Genomic DNA, 25,878 nt, shown 5'->3' on the forward strand with positions numbered 1-25,878 from the left:
AAAATTCAAATACGAAACGTAAGCCTAAATAGTCTAATTTTCACCGTGAACCTGAAAGATTTACCTTTTAGAAATCAATCATTATATGCAGATTCTGACGATATATATATATATATATATATATATATATATATATATATATATATATATATATATATATATATAAAGCGAAGGAACATCTATGCTGAGTTTATCGCAAAATCAAACTTGAAGCTGAATCAATCCAACTATTCGTTGAATATGTTAATGCATTGTTTTTCATATAGAAATGGAATGTACTTTCAGATGTAATTTGTCAACCACTGACTGAATCAATGCCGACCTTTTATCTAATACGAAAATAATATTGGAGATTTATGTACTGTTTTCCCTTTTCATATTATGCTAGCAAATGAACATACACTTCTAACAATCTCTCTACAACATCGATGATTATGGGACAATACCAGTCATATTTGATTAAACGTGGACTATCATTGAATTTTCATGTCTTACCCCGAATTAGAGCTTGTATGGAAGCTTCCTACATCGTTGAGTTTGCTTAATTACTTTCAATTAGAAATTGTATGGAGGCTTCGTAAGTTCATTGATTTTTCTTCATTTCTTTCAATTAGAGCTTGTTTGGAGTCTTCCTACATTAGTGAATTTGCGTAATTTCTCGGAATTAGAGCTTGTTTGGAGACTTCATTTATCATGAAATTTTTATGTCATACTTGCGTTCAATACAGTGATGATTATTTTGATAGAAAGTTAGCTCTATCTGACTTAGGTATTAACACTATTCCTATATCTCATTAACTGTACTAATTAGTTTGATGTTTTGTTTCCCTAAATTATAATGCAGTTGTACTCGACTAGGTCAGACTCCGAATTACTGTACATGTATTTGTATTGACTGGGCTGCATGTTTTGATTGAACTACATTATTTATAGAGTCGGAAGGATTTGGGGCTACAAGGCACATGCTTATCTTTTTTTTATTGGTAGAAATCGATTGGAAATCCTTCCGCTTCAACAATGGATTATAATACGCGTTCTGTTTCTTTGCTTATGGAAATGACGTAAAGATGAAGGAAATGTTTCGAGACAACCTGGATATAGACGCAATAATATTAACATATTCCATGATTCATGTATAACATGCTTTGATGATTTGGATACTTCGTATTGCAGTTCTATCAGAGGGGGAGCTAAACCTTAATACAAGTTATAGATTACGTATGTATATAAATGCAAGCAGGTATAAGTATACAAAATGAATATATAATGATAAATTGCACGGTTTAACTCTGCGATTGAGACATTTTTAGTAAACAAAATGAAAGAGTCATATGACGACAAGATCATGGCCTGCATAATGCAACTATTTACGTACGTATCAAATATTGTCATACACCTAATAGATTTTTACCTGTATTTCTAAGGAAGCCGGCATTCGTGAGATCGTTTAATAAGTTCGCAGCATGCAGGTGAGAGGTGTTTCACAAAAAGGTTCCGACCGTCAGAGTATAATTCTGGAATACTTTTCCTACTTTACAGAAGAAGAAATAACAAATACATCTTGATATTCCCAAGTGTGCAATAAATAACACAGCTCATACTTTGGTACAGAAATTTACTTCTGACTGGCAGTAAATGCACAGCATATTTGAAACCTTTCTTGAATTTATAACTGGCAGCAATGATACGAGCATTCAATTATCGTACATTAAGTTTATCAGGCAGCATGATGCTTCGTGTTACCTTAGTCTGTATCGATACAAATATTATAACGCCTTCGACTTATCAGACAACATAATGCTTCATGTTAACTTGGTCAGCATCGATAAGAATGACGTAACTCCTTGACTTATCAGACAGCATAATGCTTCGTGTTAACTTGGTCAGCATCGATACGAATGACGTAACTCCTTCGACTTATCAGACAACATAATGCTTCGTGTTAACTTGGTCAGCATCGATACGAATGACGTAACTCCTTCGACTTATCAGACAGCATAATGACTCAGGTTAATTTGGTCTGCATCGATACTAATGATGTAACGCCTTCGACTTAACAGTCTGCAAAATACAAGGTAACATTGTCTTTCACTTTGAATTAGCTGAATCTTCATGTAGTGACATTCTTAGAGGACTGCTATTGTCCAGGCCAGAGTAAGATGAGTGGGCTGCTATTGTCCAGACCAGAGTAAGATGAGTGGGCTGCTATTGTCCAGGCCACAGTAAGATGAGGGAACAACTTTAATATATGTTACATATTGTAATTGTCAATGTCGGTTTATAAATAACGGATGTATTGTTATAGGTAATGCATTTGTATGGGAAAATATGAACGAGGTTTTTTTCCGGATGTAAATACTGCACGACCTTGGTCGTGCAGTATATTCATCCGACAAAACGAGTTCATATTTTCCCATACAAATGCAGTAATCTTTTTATTATATGCAAATTTTAAAAAATTCTACCTAATGCTTAATTATTTTAAAAAAATACACAACAAAAAACAAACTAACTAAATGTATGCCGTATTCCAAACTAAATACACAAGCGCATATTCATCATTACACAATAACAACATTATTAATGTGCACATAACTCCGCCCAGATACATTTGAACTTAGTCGCGCGCTCGACATAACTTTCGAAAGAAAATGGCGCGTCTAGTTAAAATTGAAATTCAGAATCATATTGTGAATGAATGCGCATTGCAACAAATTTTCCATTTGATCTGGAATGAATAGATTTTGGTATTTTTTGTTCGATTCTACGAAATTTCGTGATTATTAACTGGATTTATATGTAACAATTCCACATGAAATACATCGGATTGAAGAAGCGAGGGACAAGCGTGTTGGCATCTGCAAAAATGTGTTTCTGTTTCTGTCATGGAATGTTTAAAATCATAATGTGGGAAAAATATGAAGTCTTTTAATTGCAATTATCAACAAGACGCTATGGAATTTAATACTTATTTCATTTTGAGTACAGTATGGACTATGCAATTGCACTTTTATTCGAAATTACAGTACAATTTCTAAATTTGTAATCAAGATTGAGCACCTATGACATGGCTCATGTAATTCGGATTTGCAGAATTAAGAAAGCACATTTTGAGGAACATCAGGATGTAAAACTGTAAGTATATTTTTTGCAATTCTTATCACCAGCTAAAGAAGACAGTTTATGTCTTGACACTTGTATGTTATTTGCAAGGACCCTTTCTTGCGTCTATGGTATAGCTAGCCTAAATCTGAAACATTGTATCAAACAGTTAACGCGGAATGTGCCAAAGCAACTGGTATGTGGCAGTCCACGAAATAATTGCTTTACTTCATTCAGAAACAAATTTAAACAACTACAATGTAAAACTCCCGCTACACGAGTCTACATGATTTGTTTACAAATCAAAAGTGCTAGTGTCTGCGTCCATTGTTTGTTTACAATAGAAAGTAGTTCCTTTATTCACATGAATGTAATATGAAGGTGTCCAATATCATAAAATACTGAACGATTCTGACAATGTGAAGTTAACGGAGAAAACATATTGAGCATATAATAATAGCGAAGACTGCACAGCAGACAAAGGAAAACTTAAATAATAATAGCATTCTTATAGTTGCTAATCAATACATCTATCAATAGCGAATATATATATATATATATATATATATATATATATATATATATATATATATATATATATATATATATATATATACTCTAGCAGCGTTTATTAAAACTAAGTTGTTCTGATTGCATAAAAATACGAATCACTAGAGGTAATGATGTATGCATTTACAAATCGAAGTTCAGTAGTCTCCGTTATCTTCGACTGCCATGAATTCTTTTTTTTTGTGTATTAAGTTAGACGTTCGACGGGTAGGTATTCGTTGTCACGACTTCAAAAACCGCATGTTCATTAAATAATCAGATTTATGATCCAAAGAAAGCATTGATAATCCTTGAGCTTTGACCTTCAATGAAATCTTATCAGCCCTCTTTAGGATTGTAAAGAATTGTGAAAAAAGGCAAACAAAAAGATAATCTGTCCCCACTTATGCGTTTAGATGTGAAAATTAAATATACAAGTTTTCTCTCCGTTATTGGTGTCGTTGTTCTCTCTCTCTTTTCTCTCTCTCTCTTCAGAAAAGTTTTGCAAAGATCGATGCCATATTGCTAGCTTTGTTCACCTGCCCAAATATAGTATGATGTTTTGTAAAATGATGAAGTATGACTGATGTATCTCTGTTTATCTACTTTTAACTTTAAAATATAATAACTGAACATATGTCTAACCATCTTAAACCCACCCATTGAGATGTACACATTGTAAGAAAGAAAGAAAGAAACAAACAAACAAAGAACCCCACGTGATTTATGTGGTATTGAAGCAAGATAGACTTTAGTTCCCATTCACACAACCGAGTGCGTATTAATCACTGTATATATTTGTCATCCTTTGATAAAGTTTCATGTATTTGTAGAGAAAGGTGTAAAAAAACAACAACGTAAAGCTATAACTTTATTATCAGCGGTATCCTTTTGAAGTATATTCATTTATGTTACCGAAGCAGTGAAATTAACGCCATTGAGGTCTAATTCCTATCAAGTGTACAGGAATAGTATTTCGTGACCTTTCCTTGACGGTACGGATTTATTGCCCAAAATATCTTCATTTTTTATGCTTATAAGGCGGTGAAAAGCAATGTTAACACCGGAATGTTACAATCATTTACATGAATGTTTTCAAAGCAAATCTCCCGGTGAGCTGAAGTGGACCGAAATGTAGTCCACTATTTTTTCTAGTTACATCTATTTATTAATTTTCTTTATGATATGTCTCAATCATTTGCTCCATCGTTCTTTTTTCATGTGATTTATTTGTACTTCAGAATGAGGAAGATGAAACAGTTGCAGGAAGTTGGTAACGTGCATTAAGGAATTTGATGTTGACAGAACTATATTTATTGTATTTTAATTTATAATAATAATAATAATAATAATCTTAGTTTAACGAAGATAACAAGTTGGGTAATGAGAAATCCATTTACCATGTAGTCAATATTTTTCAAAACAGTTTATGTCAAATAAAAGTAACTTAAACACATCTAGGTATGTTTACACGCGTACTCGTACGTTTAAAGTATGTTATTGTATTGGTCAACAGGTATGCATATAAACACTATAAACACACAGCTCAGCGTGTTAAAAGTCATATGTACGTAGACAGAATACAGACTGCAGAGCTAATCTCTGGATACATCGATAATTATTTTAAATGTAGGGGGTGATGGGCTTTATTATCGATAATTATTTTAAATGTAGGGGGTGATGGGCTTTATTATACCAATTCATCTGATATCTTTAATGCGTTTTTAAATGAGGCGAGAAAGTTTGAATTATATTCTCAGGAGTAAGGAATTCCAAAAGGTTGGTGCTGATACAGTAAAACTCTTTTGAAATGGTTGGTTTTAGACCACATAATCTTGAGTTCTTGGAAAGTTGTTGATTAGAGATTGCACCCACTACTCGATGAGTTTAGTTCAGTTAGTTCGAGATGGAAAAGTATCACGTACATATGGTATGTTAAAAGAATTAAGAAGTTTTTGTATAGATTGCTATTGCAAACCTGAAAATAAAATAATCGAGGAGTCGTAATAGGAAGTTTCTGAATTATTCGAGCTCTCCTATTCTGGCTTTTGTCAATTCTCAATTCAGAAAGAGATGTGGTATGGAATAAGTTCCAACTTTGTATACGAATGATAATTGTGTAGTACAGCCAGGGGGCGGGATTAGTAATATTAAAAAAGTAAAATTAAATATTGAACACTCAGGAGAAATAGCAAATTAGTAAAATTGTAACAATAAGGAATTCGGACAGAAGTAAATAATGTTTTGAAATTCAAATGAATTATTAACAATATACCAAATTTAAGGCAGTGGTTTGATGCGCATTAGTTAGAGGCGCTAATGTATAGGTACAATTTTTCTTCTGCAGAGAAACAAGGGGAATAATAGCATCGAACGGATTTGTTTTATGATTTTAGGCCATATTCAGGAGAGACTGGAAATACACAGTGATCACTGGATCCGTGACTCAGTCTGTACCTTGATAACCGACAAAGAATACACATTGAATACCAGCTATCCGTGATTTTAGCGAGGATAATGTTTTCTACACCAAACTTGGTATTCGCATAGCACGTGCCATTTGTTCTTTGTTCGTATGTTAACAGCGAGACGTAAGATCGTAATTCGTTGTCTCGGCTTCAAAAACATAATGTCCATTAAATAACCAGATTTATGATCCAAAGAAAGCAATGATAATCCTTGAGATTTAACCTTCAGTGAAATCTTATCAGCCCTCTATAAATTGTAAAGATCAGTGAGAAGAGGCAAACAAAGCAATAATCTTAGCTTTCTTTTCGGTAAAAGATGTAAAATAAAGCACTGACTGTTTCTTCTGTATTAGTTAATTATGACTTTTAGGGTAAAATATATAATAATCTTGGCTTTCTTGTCGGTAAAAGATGTAAAATAAAGCATTGACTGTTTCTTCTGTATTAGTTAATCATGACTTTTAGGGTGAAATATATATCTCTCTCAGTATATATATATATATATATATATATATATATATATATATATATATATATATATATGTGTGTGTGGGTGTTATGTACTAGTCAGCGCAATCTTGCTAGCTTGGTACCCTTGTATAAATATAATCGAGTCTTTTTAAAATGATGAAGTGGAGTTGGGGTTGGGTTAAGCGTATGTGCTATTTTTTATATTTTTAACGAAGGTAACTGAATGTTATTGTTGTAACTATGCAACAAAATGTTATTGTTGGCAGTATGTGAGAGCGGAAATTATAAAAAGAAGCAGTAATAGTTTTCGAAATACATAGGATGGGATGTCTGACTTGAATATATGAAACCTAGCATGCGATGGAAACACGAGAAAAGAAAGGAAGACAAAAAGGAAAGAAAAGACATAGTAATTATGTACATTGGTGGAAGATGCAGTCAGTGCTCATTTCCACAACCAATTTTGCCTTTATCATTGTATATACATTGGGCCCTTGATATAATTCAGTATTATATAATTTGTATAGAAATGAATACCAGCGGGGAACTATGCTTGCGGTGCCATCGCGTGAACCTTCATGACCAGTATGTTACCTTACAAGTGTATGGATGTATTGTGCTGCATAAAGCAGTTCTTAAAAATTTTCTTATCCGAATTAAAAAAAAAAATCTCCCGGTGCACTGATGTGGGCCGAAATTGAGTCCAGTATAATTTTATTTTCTTCTATTTCTTGCTTTTGCTTGCCCTTTTCTCTGTTCTTTGTTCGTTCTTTCCTCGTGTTTTGTTTAATTTATAATTTGGATTATTTGACATTGTAATATAGTAAATCAAATATAGATTGCGATTAACAGACATTATTAGACTATTGTAAATCAAATATAGATTAGGAATACTTGACTTTAGACTATTGTAAATCAAACATAGATTGCGATTAACAGACATTATTAGACTATTGTAAATCAAATATAGATTAGGAATACTTGACTTTAGACTATTGTAAATCAAATATAGATTAGGAATACTTGACTTTAGACTATTGTAAATCAAACATAAATTAGAAATACTTGACGTTAGAATGTTGTAAACCGAATATGGATTGGAATGATTGATGTTAGGCTACTGTATATCATTTATAGGTTTGGAATACTTATAGGTAACTGTATTTGTATTGGAAAATATGAACGAGTTTTCCGGATGGACATACGACACGACCTTGGGAGTGTAATATCTCCTTCCGACAAAACTCGTTCATATTTTCCCATACAAATTCAGTAACGTTTGTATTGAAGGCACCTCTTCTTACTCTACCTAAGGCTTAATTACATAAACAAAAATACACTACAAGAAACAAAGTAACGGAATGCATGCTGTATTCCCAACTATATACACAAGTGCAGATTCGTCAGTAAACACATTATTAATGAACACATAATTCCGCCCAGATAAATTTGAACTTAACCGCGCGCTAGACATCACTTTCGAAAAAAAAATGGTTTTGGTCTACTTAAAATTAAACTTTAGAGCCATATTGTAAATAAATGCGCATTGCAACCACTTTTCCATTTGGTCTGGAATTAATTGATTTTTGTAGTTTTGCTGATTATACCAAATTTCGTGATTATGGACTGGATTTAGCCGTGTCAATTCTACGTGAAGTGCATCTGATTTTAGCAGTGAGGGAGCAGCTTGCTGACATCTGCATGTGTGTTTTTGTTCTGACAATGAAAGATTGGAATCATAACGTCGGGGAAAATATGAACTCTTTTAATTGCAATTATCAAAAGGACGCTTTGGAATATGATGTTCATTTCATGTTGAGTAAAGCAGATGTAATTGCCCTTGGAATGTAGCCGAAATTACAGGAACATTTCTAAATGTGTAATCAAGGTTTAGAACCCATGACATAGCCCATATAATTTGGATTTGGAGAACTAAGAAAATACATTTTGAGGAAATTCATGATGAAAAGCTGTAAATATAGTTTTGCATTCTTATTGCTAACTAAAGAATACACATTTATACCTTGTCACTTTCATGCTCTTTGTAGAGACCTCGGCAAATTTTATCGCTGGCCTAAATCTGAAACAATGTATCCAAAAGGTTAACGTGGAATATTGCAACGGAGCTGATATGTGGCAGACCACGAAACAGCTGCTTTTAGTTCATTCATAAACAAAAAATGTAATCAACCAAAACGTAAAGCATCTACTACATGAGTGTACATGATTTGTTTACAAAGATGTTACTGATACACTGTACTACTATTGGACACACGTGTCGTGCACATGAGTCAATACGAAGGTGTTCAGGATTGTAACATATTGCACGATTCTGACAATGTAAAGTTAAAGGAGACATAAATGAGCATGTAATAATTGATGTTAGACTCTTGTAAATCAAATATAGTTTGGGAATACTTGACGCTAGGCTATTGTAGATCAAATATAGTTTGGGAATACTTGACGCTAGACTATTGTAGATCAAATATAGTTTGGGAATACTTGACGTTAGGCTATTGTAGATCAAATATAGTTTGGGAATACTTGACGCTAGACTATTGTAGATCAAATATAGTTTGGGAATACTTGACGCTAGACTATTGTAGATCAAATATAGTTTGGGAATACTTGACGCTAGACTATTGTAGATCAAATATAAATTGGGAATAGTTGACGTTAGGCTATTGTAAATAAAATAAAAAATGGGAATACCTGACGTTAGACTAATGCAAATCAAGTATAAATTGTGAACATTTGACGTTAGGCTTTTGTAAATCAAATAAAACTTGGGAATACGAGACGTTAGACTATTGTAAATCAAATATAAACTGGGAATACTTGCCTTTAGGATAATGTAAATTGAATATAAATTGGGAAGACTTGACGTTAGGATAGTGTAAATCCAATATATGTTTGGAATTCTTGACGTTAGACTATAGCAAAGCAAATATAAATTGGGAATACTTCATCATCATCATCATCTTTATTTCCTTCCATGGAAGATTACATGATACAAGAATAAATCATCTGAATACAATCAATAAATATTTTTAAAAAAATTCTATATTAGAATACAAATTCTTACACAATATCAATCAACAAAGTGTTCGTCAACTCATAAGTTGCAAGTTTCAGTACCTTATTTACAGAAGATAGCTGCACACTGCATGACAAAGTATGCTGCATACAGGACGAATAGCTTGGAGTTTTCTTTGTCGATTACTCCTGATGGTAACCTTTTACCTAAAAGATATTGTAGTTGCAGCTCATCTTCTGCATTAAATAACGTAATGTGCAGGCTCAGGGGAAATTTATCAGTAAAGAAATCCCAGAAAGAATTTCTAAAGTTCGACATATAAGGACACCTAACACAACAATGAAGTATCAAGTCTGTATAAACATTCCCACATCTAATACACATATCAAGCTGTGTTTGTGGAACAACAGCCCATAGTTTAGCTACATATGTAAATACCTTAGTGTGTTGTCTGGTTTTAGCCGACTGCCACGCTGAGGCAGGTCGTAAGTATTCGTGTATCGAAGAGAATCTATCAAAATCTGCTTGATTAGACATACGAACTCTCCAGAGGCTATTTTCAAGATCAACAAATTTTGACCTTACAATTTCTTTCCAATTATGTTTATCTGGAATTTCAGAATGATGTAAATAATCAGTTAGATACCCGAGCAAGTCAAACTTCTTTGAGGTATAATATAAATTTGAAATTAACCCGCAGCTTGACATGCATCCGCTCAAAATGAAGTGAAATAACGCAACGTTAAACACACGTTTAGTATGTACATTGTTAGGCATCAAACACAATCTGTGTAAAAACATCAATTTTCTTCTATCAATTTCGGACTGCGCTGATGTCCATCCTAGCATCCCCAGGGCAATGTCTGATCTTGTATGTATTGGAAAACCTTGTAAATGTTTGGCAAAATACCCCAGTTTTATCCAATAAAGCGAGGTCACTTTTTGAAATGTTACACCATAATTCACTTCCATAAAACATTGAAGGGAAAATTACCTTTTTAATTACATTTGCAGCAACCAAAGGATTTAAACCATTCGGTTTAATGCCAATACCAAACAGACCGTGAAAAGATTTTTTCCCTTTCTTGCATGCATCGAGTATTGCGTCATGCAACGTCAGCTTTGAGTTAATCCGGTGACCCAGGTGTGTTGCCGAATCAGTAACCGGCAAACATGACGGGCCAAGATACCGTTTCATATTGAAATAATTCTTGTATTGGGGACCGAAAATGATAATGTATGACTTTGTGACACTAAGCTCGAATCGCACTTATTACTATAGTCGTATGCTATATCTAACAGCTTTTGTAGATTGCTAGGATATATAGCCAAAAGTGAAATATCATCAGCTAGGGTTGGATTTCCCACAGCTAAGGATCCAATCTTTGCTCCAAATCCACTATTTTCTAACTGTAGCAGCAAGTCATTTATAAATATTGTGTACATCAAGGTTAACAAAACACCCCGTTGTCTCACTCCTTGGCCAATTGAGAACCAATCTGAAAATTGCCCATCAAATGCCTTTTTTGTATCAAGAAAAGCAGCAAAAACCCGTGAACCCATGTTTACATTATATTGTACTGATTGCAACAGCACAAAACTCGCTGTTGTGCAGCCTAAACCTTTTTGGTAACCATGTTGTTGTGAACTGGGTATACTAGAATTAGTATCTTTGAGCCAAGTTACCAAACGTTCATGACTAATTTTCTCAAAGGTTTTGTAGATAACAGGCAGTAAAGTAACAGGCCTGTAACTTTCGAGGGAGTTCTTTGATTTTCTGTTACCTTTGTACAGTGGTATTACTAACCCTTTTTTGCAATCTACAGGTATGTAAGATTGATCAATCATCCGAGTAAATAAAATTGTCATACACTCGATGAGGTAGTCGCTGCCATAGATCAAATGTTCATTGCAAATTTGATCATGGCCCGATGCTTTTGATTTCTTTAGACCTTTAATGATTTCTCTTACTTCGTTTAAACTGATACTGGTCTGTAAGGCCTCGATATAGCTTACTTCGTCCTGTAGACCCCGATTTAATTCTCTCTCTATAAATTCATAAAAGTTTCCGTCAAAACTATCGTTTAAATTCGGCGTGTGAATGTCCTCATAGTATCTGGCAAAGCCATTTGCGATGGAATCATCATCACGGACACAAACTCCATCAGTTGATAGTTCCTGACAAAAATTTATATTGTTCCCTCTCTTAATGCTGATCATTTTCCAAAAGTGTCTTACTTGACGTTAGGCTATAGTAAATCAAATATAGATTGGGAATACTTGACGTTAGGCTATAGTAAATCAAATATAGATTGGGAATACTTGACGTTAGGCTATAGTAAATCAAATATAGATTGGGAATACTTGACGTTAGGCTATAGTAAATCAAATATAGATTGGGAATACTTGACGTTAGACTATAGTAATTCAAACATTGATTATGAACAACGGGCAATTTAGTTCATCTACCGTCCAAGTATCTTTGCATCACTACGTCTAAAAATGTATTGTATTTATCAATAATGTATAACCAGCTTATACAGAAAGATGAATTTCATATTCCATTCAAATTCACAATGGTTTTTTTTTTTACTTATTCGTATTGAAGTAGGCACATTCTATCCTCTATAAATTGTAGAAACCTTTATTTCGAGAGAAACAATCAGATATCGTCCAGGTATTACAATATATATTTATTTAATTGTTGGTGTAAAAGTTAACTCACTGAAGTATTATATTTAATGCTGATTGTACATTACTATTATTATTATTATTATTATTGTTGCTGATATTCTTGGAAATATTAATAGCAATTGCAGATTTAGTTTTAACTAGATGATATTATAATTGCTAAAAATTAAAGCGAAATGCAATGCTAATTATTGGTATACATGTAGGAATGACCATGCTATGTCCAATATTCACAGCATGAAATAAATTCTTGTTTCAATTCACGTACTATACTTGGTATACGTGTTGTACAGACAATATTCTATAGTAATATATGAGTGAGACATTCTGTGTCCAATATTTTTGCACCTTGATATCAACGTGAAACACATCCAACTCTTCCACAAAAGAGAATTCCGACAAGGTTAGCTCGAGCGGGTGAGCTTCATGGGTGGGTGTACACAAAGGATAGAACCAATCATCTAAAGGGGCAATACATATTTTTGAACCACTGTTTAAGATCCCAAGAAAAGCGAGGCCAAGGTTACTAGTATTTTCGTCATTGATTGACAATGCAGTTAATCAATAAATGATTAGATATGCAATTAATCAATTAACGATTAACAAGGACAAAAATATATCAAGTCAAGAATATCATTATCGAATGTTAGCTTTAAGATTTGTTTTAATGATAGTAGATGGCAAATCGCAGTTTTAAGAAATGTAAGGATTTGTTTAAATTTTTATATATGAACAGAGAACAACTATTTCCACAGATATATATATATATATATATATATATATATATATATATATATATATATATATATATATATATATATATATATATATATATATATATATATATATCGATGAATTGGTACTAAAAATGGAATAGTCTCTTTTCTTGTTTGTGTTAATTTGAATACTGAATTAAAAAAGTATCCGTTCCTGTCGGCGATGAGAACTCACAAACAGACATTTTAATAAAAACTTTTTCTTCGTCCATGTTACAACTCAGTAAAACGTTTGGAAAAAGAGATATTCCACAAGAAAGTAGAGGCATTACTAACACCTGTGTAGTGAAGGGAAATAATAGATAATCATTCTTACCTTCCTAAATCTATAGATAAAAATCTTTTGAGGTGAGACCGAGCAACGCGGTGCTTTTATAGAAAGCTATGCGCCATACGTACTCTGACATTATGCCCTCAGTCACTGTTGTCATGAAATACGACTTTCGATTTTAAATTGGAGGCATTTTAATTTACAATATTCGCAAGTTATAGGCACGACCACAGGAACGCTTTTGACCAAGTAAATATACAGTTACTAATGTATTTGTGTACGCATGTTTACGTAGCAAGGTAGGTCTTATCACAGTGCATATTTTAGGAGGAACATTCACACAAAAGAAAACACATGTGTCTTTGCATCCAATTCATGTTCAATGCGTTAACTCAAAAAGACTTGAAAAGACTTTGGTTGTACGTTTGGCTTTACTGCACGTGATACCTATATTTAATTTCTTGTTATCTGACAATCTCAAAGGCTGAGCGCGTGTCAAATGTATATATATATATATATATATATATATATATATATATATATATATATATATAACACAACACACACACACACACACACAATATATATATATATATATATATATATATATATATATATATATATATATATATATATATATATATATATATATATATATATCGTGGAGAGGGAGCTGTCCCAAAAGGTTCGAAATATAACAATATATCCACTATATTAGTTGGAGAACAAAACCAGAGGTAAAATAAACAAAATACCATTTTAGATGAACCACCTCTCCCCCGCGTATTACATATTCACTACCTTATCTACAAAAATGAAAACAACTAATAAACTCATATATGGAGGTCGACCATGGTGGACATTCTCTTGGGATATACGTAAACATCCTGGTCCACTTGAAAAAATATGTATTTATGTGTATTCGTCATACGAGTATATTATATAACATTTAGGTCGTTAACATAACCCATGTACATTGCATGCATGCATACATACCTATTGATCCATACCTTGAATGCACACCTACATACCTTTTGATTTAAACAGTACATGTACACCTGCATACACATTGATCTATGTTCTTTGCATCGCCTGCACATCCACATACCCACTTATATATAAATTACATTGAGGATACCGCATGTCAGCTGATGGAAAAATTGAATAAAATCTTTAATTTAAACTTTAATTACGGCCAAAATGCTCTTTTCGTCCCACTCATTATCAGCTGTTTTGTTATTATTTTAACCATCGTTACTAGTATCACTTTACGCATTGAAATAACATGTGAACAATACATGTGGTAATTTAAACAAGTACACATTTACAAGCCGGGCAAGTAGGCGACACTTTAGTGTTATGTTCGTCCGTAATATTCTATTTCGAGCATTCTGTCTGTCCAGTTGATCGATCCAATGTCTTCTGTACTGTATTAGTTCATGACATCGTCATAACTGCACTCCATTTCTCTCAAACGATGTAAATAATCGGGTCTGATAATCGCCCAGAAGCTACATGGACTGGTAAAAGGGTTTATGATTACTTTTAGGGCGCACATAATACTTGGAGAGAATGTGTATCCGCCTCTGTCTTATCTTTTAGTCTTCTAATAACCTTACAATATCATTTCTTATATCAGTACGTCAGTGATTCACTTAAACAGTTCATTGTATTCCTACTAACGTGTGAAGGTAATGCCCGCTTGAACTTTGTCCATGTTAAAAGTTTCACTGAATCTGCAAATTTTGATCTTAGAACAAACTTTGCCTGACATCGGTTCATATGCTAATTAACACCCTGATAACTAACACCCTGATAATTTAAGGTTTTGACTTTATTCCTCTGCAGAAGGATATAAATCCTGCTTGTTTCGAAAAAGCGATCATGTTGACTACTGGATTTCAAAATGGACATGACAAGCCAACTAAATGCCGCATTTATGAGATTGATGTCTATATAGACGGGCGTCGTGACAGTTTAAATAACACAAACGTATACACAGGCACACACACCATATATGTGATTCTACCGGCGGTAGTACAGAAATATCGTTTTAGTGGCCTTCTACCGCGCAGATTGTTTCATATTTGAGATTTACGGCTTTTCCAATAAAGCAAATCTAAGGGAATTTTGACGCATTCTGTCCTCAAATTACGTACACCAGCGTTTACCACTTTGGCTGTTTTAGTCGCCGTAATAAGGCTTAAGTGAATACCACATGCTGTCAATTGATTACCTTATTGCTTGTAATTTGGAAAGTTTAAGGACAAATAAAGCATATTGTTTTAGGTGTTAAGTAATAAAGGCAACCAAGCTGGTCCATGATGGCAACGAGTCCTTGATTAAATATCGGACTACTTTTAGAGGAGGTGAGATCAAACAGAGTCCGACCCCAAATTATTTTGGCAGAAACACGAGTTCGTATACTGAGTTTTTGTTTTGCTAAGTTGTCTTGGTATTGCTCACACTGTTTGGAGGATAATATTTAATGGAACCTGATTTATTTGTTTTGTTTAATTCATATCAAAATGCCAAAATATGCGTAATCTCCAAATGTTTAAAGAAAATAAAAATAGGCATGGATATATGGAATAATGATTACATCTGAAGTCCATCTCTAAAATTTGCTCCAAGGAGTGAACTTAGCTTGGAGGAGTAACCAACGACAGTCAGCTGCCTAATAAACCAAATCTCAGGAAAACTGAAGCCTGAACATTTTGTAGAATGAGCGTGGTTAGTTTGTCATTGCCATTTATAATGCTGAAGCAAAGAGGACATTCTCTATTCTTCGCAAGATACAAAGTAATTAACGGTAAATAGACAAGAATACTACTGATGGCCTGTTTAGTGTAAAACTTTGTGGTCACAGTCAATGTGATGCAGTGATCTTCTGATGAAAGCTAAAAATGTCTGTGGAGTTTTCGTACAAAACAGTTGCAATGAACTATGAGCTATACAACTTTTCCTCTTTCAACAAAGACTGGTATTCGTTCATTGTTGACGTAACATTTTCACTTAAAATATGACACATCTTCATAGCATTATGTTTTTATTGTAGATGAAGATACACATATTAAGTTAAAAAATACATTTGTTTTCTTTTCAATCTTCTTAAACACGTAAAATGTATGCCGATAAATAAAAGCCTGCCGAGTGATCAAAATTTGTAAATATACTGTTTTGATGTCCTGGTTCTGTTGAATGTATTCACACACCCCCCCACACACACACACACACGCACGCGAGCGCGCGCACGCACACGCACGCACGCACACATACACGCACACTCGAGCAAGATAAGCCTTAAAGATTTTATCATCTTTTCATCTCAAATGCAATTTTGTTGTCATTGCTCCGAATGCTTCAACTAATTATCTTCTAAATGACAGAACATAACTTTTTGATGACATTAATGGTGTTTTAAGAAGCTTGTAAGTGACATATAATGTTTTTTTATAACCTGATTTATATCTGTGCCAAAGGATACTAGTTTTCTTCATTATCTGAAATTCGAACTGGCTGCTGTTTCCGTCATAGGTCTTTGACTCAGCATATGTGGGTAATACATTTTCCACGTGTATAGTGATTCAGTGGAATAACGAACACACGGATACTAAATTTTACATGTGTGAAGCGATTCAGTGATATAACGAACACACGGATACTAAATTAGACATGTTTTTAGCTATTCAGTGAAATGACGAATGCAGGGGAAATACATTTTATATGTTTATAGCGATTCAGTGAAATTACGAAAACACGGATACTAAATTATACATGTTTATAGCGGTTCAGTGAAATTACTAATACACGGATACTAAATTATACATGTTTAGAGCGATTCAGTGAAATGACGAATGCAGGGGAAATACATTTTATGTATTTATAGCTATTCAGTGAAATGACGAATGCAGGGGAAATACATTTTATATGTTTATAGCTATTCAGTGAAATGACAAATGCAGGGGAAATACATTTTATATGTTTATAGCGATTCAGTGAAATTACGAATACACGGATACTAAATTATACATGTTTATAGCGATTCAGTGAAATTACGAATACACGGATACTAAATTATACATGTTTATAGCGGTTCAGTGAAATTACGAATACAAGGATACTAAATTATACATGTTTATAGCGGTTCAGTGAAATTACGAATACACGGATACTAAATTATACATGTTTATAGCGATTCAGTGAAATGACGAATGCAGGGGAATACATTTTATATGTTTATAGCGATTCAGTTAAATTACGAATACACGGATACTAAATTATACATGTTTATAGCGATTCAGTGAAATGACGAATGCAGGGGAAATACATTTTATATGTTTATAGCGATTCAGTTAAATTACGAATACACGGATACTAAATTGCACAATAAGTATAGCGATTCAAAGAAGTGACAAATAACCTTGATGAATGTGAGAAGTTAGAAAAAAAGTCTCACAGTTAACCAAATTATACAACTCCTTATGTTTATATTTATTAACCGCAGGTATGTCATGTCGGCTATTCAAGACTTAAATGTTAGCACACTGATAATAACGTCAAAACATGTATTTTTATATGTATTGGCCTGGAACGTCTAAGTCAATAGTTGCAACTTCGTGATTTAAGTATAAGGAAACAATTGTTTTTCTTCCGGAAATTAAATTCTATCCTGGGCTAGTACTATTGAGGATTATTCATCTTTTGCTGAAAATTTATAACTTAGGTATAACTTTTTGCACTGCAATTTATCTTTGGTCAAACTTTACGGTACGATTCTACCATACATGTTTTATGGCAATACGGCGTACATAGCAGAGGTCACTCTTCAAAATTTCCTCGCATGGCCATTCCTTTTAGACTATTTAGTCCAATGAGCCAGATAGATAAAAATAATCGTTGGTCACCATCAGCTGGGAAAACTGGTTCTGACCCGTGTTCATAAACATTTAAGGACGACAGTGTCTTTGTTGACGTGGTTAAACAAGGTATTGTAGAGAATAGCTAACTCATGGGAAACACGTTTTACGCTTCTTTGAGACGAGCTTGCGGAATGAACAGGTTACCTTATAAATTGGGTCCAACTGCAAACTTCATAGACCCAGATCTATGATAGCATAATGTCCCAGCAGCTTTGGGTCTATGTAGTTTGCTAGAAGTAATAGAACAAACATCCTATACCATAATCTGCTGGTGCGTAATGCGATTACCTATCAAGGTCTGTTTTGTAGTCGGACCCGAGTTATGAACGATTATAGACTATATATTAAAATTACAAAATTTGTTCCCAAAAACACAAGTATCATTTCCATCTTGTAGGATATATGTTTTCAACAAAAAGAAGAAAAGAAAAAGACGATGTTTGCATACAGCTTTTTTAGATTTATAGAACCAAGTTCTTCTCTTTTGTCTTGGTGTAAAAACAGAGAGATACGCAGATTAATTGAAAACAGAGCCTTAATATTAATTTGCGTCATGATCTCGTGTCAGAAAACGTTATAGTAAAGTTAGCAACGTAATATAACATCTTGAGTAATATGAAGTCATTAGCAGCGAATTATACATACAGTATAAGACATGTGTCAAAAACACAAGAAGTTTGTCAAACGTTGTATATAAGACTCGTGTTAATAAGACACGAAATTCTGTCCAACTCTTTGTATAATACAAAATGCCGAAAACTCTTTTTGTACATCACTTATCTATTGTACATGACATTACGTTTACGTATGAACTCGGTTCGCACGAGAACATCCACACAATCTGCTACAAATTCTCGCCCGTTGTAACTACTCTAACTTTTAAACAAAAATTGAATATGAAATAGAAAACAGTAATCTACAAGTGTGTACGTGACAGTATTTTCTTTCAGCAAGTCACATGTCGGGTCTAAAGCATGTGAGTGAAGAAAGCTCGTGACCTTCTCATCATATCAATTAGAATCAAGCGTGCGAGCCATACTAGCTGTTGTTACGCTCGCTCACACTGGATTCTTTGACAATGTTTAAAAGTATGAGCGATTAACTGAATTTAAATAATTATTATTATTTATCTGATATGGAAAGAATATTAGTGATTGATTTAAAAACTTCAAAATCCATTGCTCATCAGCACAAAATATTTTAAAAAATCAAACAAATCAGAGCACGACATAGACGGTCCTTAGACAGGTACCTTAGTGTCAATTACAAAATATTATTTCATAGCCTGCTGACGGCTTTGTGGTGTCATCGTATTCTTTTATTTCATGTTAATGAGATACCATTTTATACACATTTTAACATACTTGATTATATCCATGATTTTGCGTGTGAAAATGTGTCTGAAACTTTTTTATTATTATTATATTCTATATAAAATATTTTGAAAACCGACGAGGCAATAAATATATGTGTAATTTTAGAAGTTTCACACTTAATTATGTATTAGTACATGAACTTAAGTCTCCAAAAACATAACAAAATCGCCATACATCGTCTGTGTGACGGACTTATTCGGTTCTTCCCATCGAAAGCATTTCGCACGTGCGGCATAGGTTGAAGCGAACTCACTTGTTTCTAAACAGTGTACAATATACATAAATCACCCTGGGTATTGTTGTACACACATACACTCACACACACACACACACACACACACACACACACGAGTACATATATTTAATAAATAAAAGGATTTATACAATTCCGTGACAACCGTGCCCGGTTGTTGGTATCCCACTTACAGTTTCCCAGCCTAATAATGGGGATAATGTAGCTAGCAAATAATAGGCTTCAGTGTCAACACTTCCTGTTTTTACCAACAAACTCTATAATGCCAGTACAATGATTTTGCACTTTGTCCGCTATGGTGTAAACTTAATTATCTCACTTTATTAAACGATTTTATATGACAATTTATACAACAATAGACATAGACACCACACATTCAGTGACTAAGATACTGTCCATTATATTTTTGGGGGGTGAGGGGGCGTGCGATTTTCGTTCGAGCTGAGATATTTAAGTTTTTGTTTTTCTCAAGATAATTCTTATTATTCAATTAATATATATATATATATATATATATATATATATATATATATATATATATATATATATATATATATATATATATATACTATTCTTCTATGAATTAGAGGCAGATATAAATTACTGGTCCCTAATAAGACTGCAGTATATCGTAGTAAATATGGCAGTATTGCAGAAATACCGCGATATACCACGACAAAAACAATTTTTGGTACATGGCTCTAGTGATGATGCATACAAATAAAGAGCACTACAAAGATGCCATGAGAACTTGAAATCTTGCTGTTGATTTAGATGCGTATTTATTGGCATTACATTTACTTTTATGAGCATTATTTGTTAATCTGAAGTCGATAAATTCGGACTAGTTTGTAAATGCGAGGAACACACTGCCACCTTTTATCAATATTATCTTTTGAACGTCAACTTCTCAACAAGTGGACGATACCATATTTCCCTCCAACTTTTTATAATCTATACTGTTTTTTTAAATACAAAATCAGCATAAAATTTCATCTGATTTTATATTTTTTGTTTTTCATTGTAATACTGTCTGACAAGGACTTTCAGCCAATGTGGGTATGTGAGAAAGCTTGCCAGTAGCTTCTCGAGGGTCGGTGGTTCTTTCCGGGGTTTTCCCGGGTTCTTCCTCCATCATTAATACTGGCCGCCATGTATAGCCTATCGTGTGCTGAAAAATGGCGTTAAACCCCACAACAACAACAACAACAACTGACAAGGACTATTAAGTTCAAGTTTAAGTCAAAGCTGTGCATGCTGGCAACAATACAAATATGTGATTATATTCGTGTCAGCGCTCTGGACAACTCTGCTAAATAAAAATTGGGCGCTAAACGAGGGACGTATATTAACTGTATCACAACTGATTGAAAAGATACCTATGTCAACTGTATTATAAATGGTTGAAGAGATAATCATTATCTTCTGCTTCGGTAGTTCTTGTGTTTTAAACACGGTTACAAACTGTAACACTGTTATTGTACACAAACCTGTTAGTTGTTGAGCTGTACTGACTAATGAAAACACGTATGTCCTCTAACGACACGGAATCGCAGCGGCAGAGCAAAATTTCACAAAGTTCAAACTATCTCCGACTTATAGAGGAATTTGTATGAAATGGAAGAGGATGCCGACTTATTCCTAATGTACTTTATTCGCATTGTGAAGGAGGAAGTCATACGTGAGGTAAATGAACACTCCATATATATTATCACGTTTTGTCTACGTGACATTATATGCTATTATTTATACTGTTCTCTCTATCCATATTTTAAGTCTTGTAAACATATTTTTTGTACGCGAACAGTTTGTTTATTTTGAGAAAATCAAGCAATGCAACTGACAGGTATGTCTCATACGTTAGATGACAACTAAAAAAAGATACCATAGTTATTATAAGCGACAACATACCACATCCTCTGATGGAATGTAGGCCTTTTTCAAAGATATGTGGAATGGAACTTGTTTATTCTAACATTTGAAGGAATGAATATAACGAAATAGAATAGGTGTGTTCTACAAAGATGTTCCTCTGCTTCTATAAATTCATGCTATTAATTCATCAAGTGTAGTGTAGTACTATTACCAAACATGTAAGTACGTATATATATATGCGTGTGCACGTGTGCATGTATATACGTACGTACGTACATATAGCTGTGTATCTATGTATGTACAAAAATGTATAATCAAACTGTAGTTTAGATGTGAACAATCTTCACCCAGCGCTATTGGAAAATAGAGAAAGCAACGAAAAGACAGACTGACGTACAATAGGACAGACCAAAGGTATCACATTATCCAGGGCCGACAAGGGAGGTATATCACCGGGGCCTAGTCCTGAAAATGGGTCCCAGGCCGAACAACACATTTTTAATTGTATAAAAGATTTTTTTTTGTTGGAACAAGAACTAAGAGAGACCCGGGTGTTTCTTACCATATAGCGGGGGCCCCGAGTGGCCGAGTGGTCTAAAGTGCTCTCCGTTACGGATCACTGCTATCTCACTTCTGTCTGCGTAGGTTCGAGTCTCGGATTCAGCCAATGTGGGTATGTCAGAAAGCTTACCTGTAGTTTCTCGTGGGTCGGTGGTTCTTTTCGGGGTTTTCCCGGGTTCTTTCTCCACCATTAATACTGGCCGCCATGTATAGTCTATCGTGTGCTGAAAAATGGCGTTAAACCATAAAACAACAACAACTTACCATATAGCCCGTGATCGCTCTCAACGGCCCTAACATTATTCCAACGTTAAAGAGCGTATATAGCAACGAGAGCAGCATGTAATATTGAAACCTTCTAAATAGTTTCTTTTGTTATTTTTCTAGCTAGTACATCATATAATTGATTATCTGACTACAGGGGCCCTTGGGTGTTTGTCTAGTTTAAAGTCATTACCCTGGTTGGTTGTCTGGTCTAAAGCCGTTACCCTAGGTGGCTGTCTGGTCTAAAACCATTACCCTGGGAGGTTGTCTGGTCTAAAGCCATTACCCTGGGTGGTTGTCTGGTCTACAACCATTACCCTGGGTGGTTGTCTGGTATAAAGCCATTATATTGGGTGGCTGTCTGGTCTAAAACCATTACCCTGGGTGGTTGTCTGGTCTAAAACCAATACCCTGGGTGGTTGTCTGGTCTAAAGCCATTACCCTGGGAGGTTGTCTGGTCTAAAACCAATACCCTGGGAGGTTGTCTGGTCTACAACCTTTACCCTGGGTGGTTGTCTGGTATAAAGCCATTATATTGGGTGGCTGTCTGGTCTAAAACCATTACCCTGGGAGGTTGTCTGGTCTAAAACCAATACCCTGGGAGGTTGTCTGTTCTAAAACCATTACCCTGGGAGGTTGTCTGGTCTACAACCTTTACCCTGGGTGGTTGTCTGGTATAAAGCCATTATATTGGGTGGCTGTCTGGTCTAAAACCATTACCCTGGGAGGTTGTCTGGTCTAAAGAAAAGCTCACTATTACCGCTCGTGGCCATCGTATTGCTGCCCACGTGCTTTCGAGTATCGGGTTCGGCGTAGGTGGGTGCGTGAGTAAACGTGCTAGCAGCTTCCTGTGGATCGGTGTTTCTTTCCAGGGTTTTCCCGGGTTATTCCACTAGTTATACAGGCCGCCATGTAGGGCCTGACATGTGTTGAAAAACTGGCCTTAAGCCCACAACAACATTACTTGATTGCTGTCTTGGGCTCATTCGTTAGTAGTCTGCGCATGGGCGATGAACATGTTTGTTTCTTCCAACATTTTGTTCTAAAGTTGTTTAATTTCATGTTAGCTCAACCCGTTTGACTTTCCGTTTTAATAAAAGTATATATCGCTTATTTCGTTTGACGTTTGATTGTTTCATTCATATCTTGTTAGACTTTAACATATTTTCGACAAAAATTGGTTTCTATACGTGGTCGGTTCATTTGTTCATTCCACTGTATTTATTGTACATGACAATTTTTTGCCTGGCATGATTTCTGCTTGGTTCGTTTGATGTTGTTTGGTTTCATTTGACATATTTTGTTTCATCCGACTTTATTTTGTTTCGTTTGACTTAAAAGTAGTCATAACCAAGTTGGGGTTTCTGTTTACATCATATAGAATTTGTCAATTTCGTGTGTGTTTCCTTTCTTTTATTTGAATATAGATATTTTTGTCTGAATTTTAATGGGTTTTTTTTATAAGCGAGTTGGCTTTATTTTAATTTTTTTTGCTTTATTTGTGCTTTGCTTACTTTTTGCTTATTTTATACTTTTTTTGCGGCAATGGCTTTCCATAATACTTCTTTAGTGTTCGAATGATACATTAGCTAACACTTTCCTAGCCGGGGCCCCGAGTGGCCGAGTGGTCTAAAGCGCTCTCCGTTACGGATCACTGCCATCTCACCTCTGTCTGCGTGGGTTCGAGTCTCGGATTCGGCCAATGTGGGTATGTGAGAAAGCTTGCCAGTAGCGTCTCGTGGGTCGGTGGTTCTTTCCGGGTTTATCCCGTGTTCTTCCTCCACCATTAATACTGGCCGCCATATATAGCCGTGTGCTGAAAAATGGCGTTAAACCCTACAACAACAACAACAACTTTCCTTGCCTCCTTTCTAATAACTATTATAGATTTCAGGTACTAATAGTTGTCAATGAACTGAGAGATAAGCGACCTTGACTTCAAATCAGCAAAATGTTACTCCCAATATGTTCAATAACAGCAAACAGCAATTGACATAAGTAAAATCCAACTATCTTCATTCTTATATATCTTTATTTATTGCTTAATTTGATTATTGACGTTTTCGCTCATTTTGTTCTTTCATTTATTCATTCATTAGTTAAACTTCTACGTCACGAAATTGCGTTTTCAAATCAGTTTGCCGTTAGTTAGACTTAGGTATAAGTAACAAATGTATTTGTACATCTGTTCATCCGAGCTTACCTGTATCTCATTATCTTAAATGGTATGTTAGACTTTGATGTACATAGCAAATACATTCGCCCATTTTTAAACTCTCGAAAACCTGTATATCTTTATTTACACTTAAACCATATACGGTTTTGATTGTATTCGTTAATACTTTATATGTCAGGTTGTAATTGTTTGTAGCCATCGTTTGCCAAGTAATTAATCTATGTCTATATTTATTTAATTTTGCAAAACTGAAACAGTTATCCTACGACATTCATCATGCAAAACAAATGTCAAACGGACGACATGAAACAAAGGCATACGGAGTACAAGGCGGCAAAGATAAATTTATAGAAAGTAGTTGACACCTGTCTCTAACTATAATGGTAATATTGTAAAGAATGAAGTGAACAAACACATAAATAATGTCGCAAATTTCAAACGTATTACAGAACAAATAAAACAAAACTGTCTTTCCTACGTTAGCGGACAGTGAAGTTGTCTATTATTTCTCCTCGGAATCGCCATGGCGTAAAGGCAAACATTTCATAGGAATATTTAGGTTTGTGGGATGGATGGTCCGACAACCATCCAAGGATACAACTGTTATATAATTCTAACAGTCCCTAATATTCTCCAGATATGAAAATTATATTTTCTTGATGTGTTAGGGTTCAGCTGCGCGCGCATGGTGGAGTAATATCTGGTGTTCGTGCACCGCATCCTTTCATGTTTATCATTTTGTCAATCAGGTATACACTATACCTGTACCACACACCACACCCTAACTATAGCCATCAACAATAAATACTGTTGATAAAGCTCCACTACAGCATTCTATGACTTCATACGCCACTCACTTTTACAGCTCTTATTTCAAATGAAAAGATCTTTTTTTGTGATAAAAAAAGAAGCATTGGTCATCCGTGCATATAAAAATAAAATGATTTAAATTGTAAAATGAAGGTCATCTCAGTAAAATTAAATATGGGATGATATTACTATTCTGACACTAGATGACAGATACTGGCGACAAGTGAAATAAAATATGTAATGATGATAACATATCAATAAGGTGACAAAAGATGA

General features: G+C 34.3%; 1 protein-coding gene across 2 annotated transcripts in view; it reads left to right on the top strand.

Annotated features, from left to right (window-relative positions):
- Window positions 1–25,878, top strand: part of LOC149788688 (protein FAM167A-like) — a 54,669-nt gene that overhangs the window by 7,721 nt on the left and 21,070 nt on the right. Inside the window, exon 1 of one of the 2 annotated variants that reach the window (XM_089974766.1) lies at window positions 21,256–21,602. The exons of the other annotated variant lie outside the window; for it this stretch is intronic. The gene's annotated coding sequence lies outside the window, so the exon portion shown is untranslated. Of the gene's footprint in view, window positions 1–21,255; window positions 21,603–25,878 lie in introns of those variants that run through there. 2 annotated transcript variants of the gene reach the window in all.

Source organism: Sinohyriopsis cumingii, chromosome 11 (genome assembly GCF_028554795.1).
Source record: "Sinohyriopsis cumingii isolate HCF-2022 chromosome 11, ASM2855479v2, whole genome shotgun sequence".
Classification (NCBI taxonomy): domain Eukaryota; kingdom Metazoa; phylum Mollusca; class Bivalvia; order Unionida; family Unionidae; genus Sinohyriopsis; species Sinohyriopsis cumingii.